The sequence below is a fragment of the Labeo rohita genome, chromosome 25 (genome assembly GCF_022985175.1).
Source record: "Labeo rohita strain BAU-BD-2019 chromosome 25, IGBB_LRoh.1.0, whole genome shotgun sequence".
Classification (NCBI taxonomy): Eukaryota; Metazoa; Chordata; class Actinopteri; order Cypriniformes; family Cyprinidae; genus Labeo; species Labeo rohita.
Genome location: NC_066893.1, coordinates 7,369,341 through 7,378,865, shown reverse-complemented (window position 1 = coordinate 7,378,865; position 9,525 = coordinate 7,369,341). Strand labels below are relative to the sequence as shown.

The window sequence follows — 9,525 nt, the reverse complement described above, 5'->3', positions numbered from 1 at the left end:
TGATCAGGCTTTGTTCTGCTTTTATCAACAACTCTCAGTGCCTCAGCATCTTGTTCCACTCTTGTTTTAAGGTTTGCTTTTGTATGCTTACATCGTTTTGCTTCTTTGCATGCTCACAGCTCACAGTAATTGCAGTAAGTCTTCAACAAAATTGGCTTTTAAGACCATTGTTCTTACCAAGCTACCAATGCTTCAGAAAGCTAATTCTTTTTGTAGGATTACAGAGTAAACAGATCCATTGTTACTGCTGTAAAATCTGAATATATTGATATAGGATCTCCTTCAAACAATGTAAGACGCTTCTTTTAAAGCTAACAGTGGCCCCTTACCCAAAATGCCAAAATGTATTTGTAGTACTGTGGTCATACCATAGTGTTTAATACTTGCACACTGTAGTGTTACCATATTTGGTCATCTTTGATTTTAATTTTGGTAATTATTTGTTTTATTTTGTAATTTGCATCTAAGAAAACTATGATATGTCCATCATGGTAGTGTCCAAAACCATGGTATTACCGTAGTATCATCTCCAAAACACTATGGTATTAACCTAGTACAATGTCTAACAAAATCTATTGAACATTTTGTTGGTTTTAATATCAAGATTTATTGTAGTAACAATAACTAGCAGAAACCATGGTCAACTTTTGGATGTTTTGGTTTCCCTTCATTCTGGTTGGGTATATACATATTATCTTAAATGTTACTGCAAGACAGTGATTAATATGATTATTTATATTAAGATGAGCATAAATTAGACAGTGATATAGTGTTAAATTTTAATATTTTTCTTCTTCTTCTTCTTAATAATAATAATACAAATATATACTGAAATATTTTACTATATCAGTTTCTAATGTATGTTAATTTTATTAAAATAATTCATAATACTACTACTAATAATATAGATGAATAGTACTAGTAATGAACAGAAAAAAATATATTTTCAAATATCACTATATCTGCCTAATATATGCTAATTTTAGTAAATGCTAAATTGTAATAAATTATAATATTAACAACAATAAATTAACAATCATCATTAGCATATTTTATCATAAATTAAGCAGTAATATTTTGACATATTCTTTATTATTGTTATCATTTTTGTTCAATGTCATACTGGTGGTTCTGGAATTTGTGCAAATAGTAAATAATAATATATCACTGCCGAAAATATGCTACTTTTAGTAAATGATAAATATTTTAATAATAATAATAATAATAAGAATAAATTAACAGTCACCATTAGCATAATTAAATTAAATTAAGAAATGTAAATTAAGAATTATACTATTACTACTATTAGAATAAATAAATAAATAAATAAATAAATAAATAATAATAATAATAATAATTATTATTATTATTAAATGTCATACTAATAGTTATGGGGGATTTATGCAAATATAGTAATTAAAAATATAGTTTTAATAATAATAATAATAATAAAGATTATGATGATAATAATGCATAAAATATATTAATATATTATTATTATTATTATATATTATAATTAATATATATATATATATTATTAAAAATATATTAATATTTCACTGCCTAATATATGCTACTGTTAGTAAATGATTAATGCCATTGAACTTTATTGTCAGTTTTTTTTTTTAAGTCTGACATTTTTCTTGCATAACATACACAATAAATACAATATTATACAATAATAATAATAATAATAATAATATAATTTAGCATAAATTAAGCAGTGTAAAAAATTATTTATATTATTATTATTTGTAGTAGTAGTAGTAGCGGTTATTATTATTATTATTAGGTTATTATTAGGTGGTTATTATTTAGTGTCACACTGATGTTCTGGGGCATTTGTGCAAATATAGGAATTTAAAATAATTAATAATGATGATGATAATGATAATACATTAAATTATATATTGCCTAATATATGCTACTTTTAGTAAATGATAAATATTTTTATTAAAATAATATTAATAGAAATAATAAATTAACAATCAGCGTTAGCATAATTAAATTTGCATAAATTAAGAGGTGAAATTGTGACATTTTAATATATATTTTTATCCTTATCATTTTTATTGTTGTTGTTCAATGTCATTGATAGTTCTGGCAGACTTGTGCAAATATAGCAATTAAAAATGTATAATAATAATATAATGTTAATAATAATAATAATAATAATAATAATAATAATTTATAAAATATACTTATAATAATAATAATAATAATAATAATAAAGATGATGATGATGATGATAATGATCTGAATCTACATTAAAATACACCTCTGCCTAATAAATGCTACTGTAAGTCAATAATTTATAATAATGACAGCAAAAATATATATATTTTTAACTATTATTTATTAATAAATTAACAATTAGGCAGTGATCTAATGACATATTTCAGTGTATATTTTTAGCTTTTAAAAATGTATTATTAATATTGCAATTATTAGTCTTGTCTTTATTATTATTATTATTATTATTATTATTATTATTATTATTCGTACTGATAGAGTTGGGGGAAATCATCTTTAATCAGACACAATGCCAGAAAAAAATCCCTCAGGGCTTCTAAGCTTTCTTGTCTTTGTGCAAAATATGATTTCATACTTTTTTGGAAGAATGTTATGATAATATGACCTGGACGTGTTCATTCACATATTCTTGACATGTTTTATGACATTCACTCGCCAACTCATTACAATAAACCCTCCATCAGAATCACAGAGCAGCCGTGACTCACACATTTAATTACTCACTCGTGTAGTCCAGCGAAACAGATCACACTAGCACACAACATGAAGGGAACAATTAGGATTTAACAAATGACATGCGCTATCGGAGATTAATAACAGCATGTGGAATAATTAAACAGCAAATGAAGTTAGTCCGCCAGCCTCACAGCCACTCCATCTAATAACTGATGCAGCATCAATGATAAGTGATAATGACCTGAATCATCAGTCTTACACATTTACAAGCTCTCGTTTCTGAAACGACCACTGTCAGCAGCCGCAACCACATTACTGATGTCTTATGCAGAATTACAGACAGCAGGATATTGTTTAGAGAGCAGAATGTTTATCATTTGATGGTTATTTATCATGTTGACTTATTTATTTATTTATTTAGTTATTTTTTCATATGTGTTATAAATAATATCTACCTTTTAATCTATTTAACTTTTTTATTTATGTGGTGAAGTTGCAAATGCCTCGACTTCTGAATTATTGAGTAGTCTGGCGTTTCTGGTGGCGAGGGAGCTATTTTTATTAAGTGATAAATTATAAATAATATTATAAATAAACAATTAAATAAATAATTTCTAATAATAGCAATAAAAAATTAACGATCAGCATTAGCATAATTTAATTAGTATAAACTAAGCAGTAAATTTATGACATATTTCATCATATTTTCCTTATTCCTTAATAAAAATATATTTTTATTATTATTATTGTTTTTCATTGTTATACTGGTAGTTCTGGTGGATTTGTGCAAATATAGTAAATAAAATAATTAATAAAGATGATGATAATACATAAAAATATATATAAAATATATCACTGCCAAACATTTGCTATATTTAGTAAATGATAAATAATTTATTATATTAATAGCAACAACAATTATTTATTTTTAACAATTATTTATTATTAATTAAAATTAACATTAATTAGGCAGTGGTCTAATGACATTTTAAAATACATTTTTAGCTTTTTAATAATAATAATAATAATAATAATAATAATATGATTGCTATTAAATAATATTATCATTGCCATTTATTATTATTATTATTATTATTATTATTATTGTTGTTGTTGTTGTTGTTGTTGTTGTTGTTATTATTATTATTAGCATTATTATTAGCATTCTTATTTCTATCATTATCATTGCCATTATTATTATTATTATTATATTATCATTATTATTGTTATTATTATTATTATTATTATTGTTACTATTATTATTATTGTTGTTGTTGTTATTGCCATTATTATTATTATTATTATTATCGTTATTGTTGTTATTATTATTATTATTATTAGCATTCTTATTGCCATTATTATTTTATTATCATTATCATTGCCATTATTATTATTATTGTTGTTGTTGTTGTTATTGCCATTATTATTATTATTATTATTATTATTATTATTATTATTATCGTTATTGTTGTTATTATTATTATTATTAGCATTCTTATTGCCATTATTATTTTATTATCATCATCATTGCCATTATTATTATTATTGTTATTGTTGTTATTATTATTATCATAATTGCCATTATTATTATTGTTGTTGTTGTTATATCATTGTTGTTATTGTTACTACTATTATTATTATTATTATTATTATTATCATTGCCATTATTATTATTATTATTATTATTGCCATTTTTGCCATTATTATTATCATTTGATGGTTATTTATCATGTTGACTAATGTTTTTTTTTTCATATGTGTTATAAAGCACATATCTATCTTTTAATCTATTAAACTTTTTTATTTATATGGTGAAGTTGCGATGCAATATTAACCTGTTTTATGCTGTGTTCTGTTGTCTACTGTATATCTTGCTTTGTTTACTTCGAAATGACCCCTTTTCGCTCCTCTTTTTCCCTCATTCTCTTTCTTTTCCAGCTGTCCATTCATGCTTATATCATTTCTGCCTCGGCTTCTGAATTATTGACTAGTCTGGCGTCTCTGGAGATGAGGGAGCGTGGATGGCTTGAGTCAATGTTGGGTTGTATTGAGCTGCTGAAGAGAATGCAGACCCGTCCTCCATATCAATCAGTTCAGTGGGAATGTTTGCAGTGATATTTCTCACTGTCTTATTTCCCATTGTATTTGAGTTCTTGATAGTCATGCAATTTGTTTTGTTTTTGAGGTGTGTTTGTATACATTTCTATTGATAGAAAAGTGACGTTTTAAGGGGAAGAAGTCAATAAGGAAGAAGTCCGGGGCTAGTTGTCACAAGGGTTATTTCTCAGTTGCTATGGTTCAATTACACAATTGCAATTGCAAAGACCCGTCCTCCTTCATTACTGTTGCTATGTTCGACAAGTCATCCGCTCTCACACCACACACCATGTTCTCACACAGTACAAAATACATTGCGCAGCAAAGAGAAAACTGACAGACAAGACAGGAGCAGGTTACTTTTGGTATGAAACAAACTCAACTTTCAAATTTGGTCACTTTTTAGAAGAAATTCAAACAATAAATACAGTTTTGTGGCTCTTTAATGTAGTGCCTCAGTTCTACCCATACGGAAATGTAATATATGACATATATGTACCTATATCAGAAGTGCTACTCTCATATATGTTAAATATAGGGCAATATATTATTATCACATATATCCATTTTCTGGATATATGTAGATATATGTTTATAACATATATGAATTTCCCATAGTACAATTTGTATATAAACATATATTGAAAGTATATATATGTTTAACTTTTATATGGTATTGTATGTTATGACCATATATGTTTACAATATATATCAAAATTATATATTGTATTATAAGTTATGACCATATATGTTAACAATATATATCAAAATTATATATTGTATTATATGTTATGACCATATATGTTAACAATATATATCAAAATTATATATGGTACTCTATGTTTTGACCATTTGTTACCAATGTATATACTGAATTTATGCAAGTTTATTAACCATATATGCCTAAAAGATACTGCTTATTGTAAATCATATAACACAATTCATTGCTTAACTTTATTAATTGTTTCAATTTAGTTTTCTGGGGGAAAAAGTAGAGATGAATATATAACCTGTTCAAAAATGCCAATGTACTAAAAGTTACTTGTAGGAATGTATTATAGAGTTATTGAGGGGGGAAACACTTCATGTAACTGTTTGTCCATATGTGCTCTCATCATCAATGAACTAAAATGCATTTTATTAAAATACATGAGCGATTGTATGTGAACGTCACAATAGCGCTTTTGCGCATGCGCCAAAATTCAAACACACCCGCGCTAACGGCAGAGTCTGAGCAATGGCTGCGGCTAAACAAACAGTCATCTGCAGTAAGATGTTTTTCTTAGTGGAAGGATAACAAATGTGCCAGTACCTTCACATAATAAACGACAATGATTTTATAGACGGGCACGAAGACAGACCGACATCACTGAGTGGAGCGGATGAAACGCCTTTGAATGTGGCAGCGGTGCAGGTAATTTACACTAATTTACTCAACGCTTTATTCCTACACTAATATTACATAGAAACTAAGTGTTATATGATTGTTTTGGTCTGCAAGAGCCTCTGTCTCTATATAGATCAGCTATTGTTTTAAATATTCCCTGTCATTGTTGTATATATGATGTTATGATTACAGCTGCATTGATGTGTTTTGCAATTTGCTCGCGTTAAAGTTAATTTTAGCTTTTGGGTAACAGGTTAATCTGTATGGAGATACTGTGAGCTCATTGTTTTCACTTGATAAGCAATGCCACGTTTGGAAATTATTTAAAGCTGTCTGACAAAAATAATGGATGAAAATTATAATGTTTATCTCTGAGATGTAGTCTAGACTAGAACTATAAAACTGCACGAAATGGAATTATTTAAATACAAGCACCTTGAATTCATATAGTAAATGACAGTACTTGGTTATATTGCACCAAGTGCATTGACATGTCCGTGACATGCCTAGAGTGGGTGCGTAAGCACATGCATGTGCATATTGCATAAAGGTACAGTACACTAAAGGATGTGATTGTGGGGTTTTAAACATATGGTTAATCTATCGTAGTAAATTTTGTTCATATCATTGCTGATAATTGTGCTATTCTTGTTTGTGTCCCATGACAAGGTAATGAGTCCCGAAATTCTCAGAAAATAGAAATGGAGGCCGAACCTGCAGATGTGGATGGCAGTGATGTGAATGATGGAGCATCTACACAGAAAAGGTTAAATATTTTATTGAAACCAAAACTAGCATCTGCAATATACATGTAAACAAATCAAATCAACAAAATATTTTAGTTAAAAATGTGTCTCCATGTACTATTTAATACAATTCTAGTGCATTTAATCTATTAAATAACAGTGGAGTGAGTGAGTTTTGGGATATGGTTAGATTAAACTTATTTTAGTGAATGAAGTACCACATTTCAGCTCTAATTTTGTTAGGGTGGGTACACAAAATATTATTTTATCCTTGCTTCTAGAAAATCCTTAATCTGTCTGCTTTCTAACAGCTTCATGTGGCCGTAACGTGGCTTTAAGCACTATAGATTATTAAAGTTTCACTTTGACTGTGACAAAGGCAGTAAATGTGGTGTTTATATGGAATAATTGTAATATTTATGGTACAAATACAGAGAGAGTCCCCATATCAGTAGGAAAGCGATCAAATGAGCATCTTCCATCCGAAGACTTGTGTTGCATGCGGGAAACTATTAATTGGTTATTCTACAATTAATTGTACTATAAATTATACTACAATTGGAAAATACTGTAAATTGATAAACTGTTCAGCGTGATGACGTTTAATGCCTCCGACAGGGCCTGTAGTCCCATTTAGCAGCATGTTAGCAACCACCTTTTTTAAGAAACATAACAGTTTAAAAAAAAATAAATAAATAAAAATCAAGAGTGGGGTTTAACTGGTGTGTTTTATGTCATAGAATAAAACGTGAAAATATTATGAGTTTGTGTAAACCGCAGACCTTATTTTAGGGGATTTAATCAAAATTGTCATTCAAAAACCCATGTCATAGTTCCACCCCTCTATTTCTTTTCTCCAGGCCACATTCTCGATGCACATATTAGGTATTATGAATGTAAACACTTTATTTCATTGATGCTAAATAGCAAATTAAATTGTAACCTGTGAACTCTGTCATTGAGCATTTGGGTTACTATAGTTTAGTTCTTCATGTATATAGAGACATATTATTTGAATGGGCATGCAGGCTGTGCTCTGTCGTTGTTCTGCCATGTCCTTGTGGTATCTGGGAATATTTTACAACTACAATTTATAATTATTACATAAATAATGAGTATTCTGCAGTTTTAAAATAATCTTTAACTTTACCAACCATGTTTAATACTCAGTATATTTGTCATCTTATAGTAGTTAATCACTTTAAGATACAGGCACAGTTCTAACTAAAAACCTAAATTAAACTTTGGTACAATGTTGGATTGCAAGATTTAAGCAGGTTTTATATTTTAATATCATGTTGACTAAAATCAAGTTTAGTTTACTGTACCACCCAACACTACCAAAGCTAAAAAGTTGCTTTTGAATGTGGTGCATTTCCTGAAATCATATATGGTGCAGAAAATTTATTGTAATTATCTTATAAAAACCTAACTTTTACTTTTTTTTTTTTTTTTTTTTTTTTTTTTTTTACAGATGCTGGAATCCAGAAATTTCTTCACCTGGGGCCTACTGGGGATGGCAATAAACAAAAAACTAACCAAGCTGTGGGAATACAAACCTGTAGACCTTTAGCTGAACCACTACAATTGATGTTCTGTTTCTTATGCCTGTTCAGTGTTTTGATCAGTTATATATGTAATTGTTTCTTTTTTGTCCTGTTTGATTGTGCAGGTCAGTAACTTTTTTTTTTCTATTTAAATAAATTCTGTTTAAATAAAGATGCTTCTTTGTGTAACTTTCTGTACCATTTAACATTTAAGGCTAAAGGTGTGAAATGTGCAATGCACTGCAACTTTGTAGAGTGTCTTACATGTGTCTACAACCTCTATTTAAAGATCAAAGATCACATATTAAAATATTAAATATATGATACCATATATTTCATGCATATATGTCTAATTTGTATACAACATAATAAAAACATACATATATCTCACATATATTAATAATTATATACATTTCATATATGGCAATGCATGTATTATACATACATAAACATATATTTTTGTATGGGGTAGACTTATATGTCAATATATGAAATTGTTCCATTTTCTAATAGGAATCATATATGGATATGGCATATATAAACATGTATTCAATATATGGGTATTTCATATAAGCACATATATTACATTTCCGTATGGGTAGCAGCATGTGAACTGATCATCTTTTCCTCTTTTCTAGTTAGTCTGTTTTATTTGTTGGACAAAACGGCAGATTCAGCCTTATGATTGGTCAGATCACCTGTCAATCAAACTCCCTGTGAAGGGTCAATCGGACAATCAACTGAAGTCCATTTAGGTCAGTATGTCAAATATCTAGACAAAACTGTGTTAATTTTTATACGGTTTACTAATTACAATTTAATTTGACCAAAATAGATTTTTTTTCTTTAAATATTGGGCTTGTCTGTGAATAATTATGCATTTTTATTGTTAAACTGTTAACCCCTCAATTTTAATGTTTAAATTGGCCATTAAACAATAGGTTTCCATTGTGACAACTTACCCCATATTGTGTGATAGTATTCTCCACTAAGCTTTTTATTTATTTATTTATTTATTTATTTATTTATTTATAGGCAA

At 27.7% G+C, this 9,525-nt stretch overlaps 1 long non-coding RNA gene across 1 annotated transcript; it reads left to right on the top strand.

The window, feature by feature from the left end:
* The first annotated feature begins 5,877 nt into the window (after positions 1-5,877).
* LOC127156841 (uncharacterized) lies at positions 5,878-9,080 on the top strand. Its single transcript, XR_007825793.1, has 3 exons — positions 5,878-6,220; positions 6,863-6,959; positions 8,414-9,080. It is a non-coding gene; the product is annotated as an uncharacterized LOC127156841 (long non-coding RNA).
* The last annotated feature ends 445 nt before the right edge of the window (positions 9,081-9,525 follow it).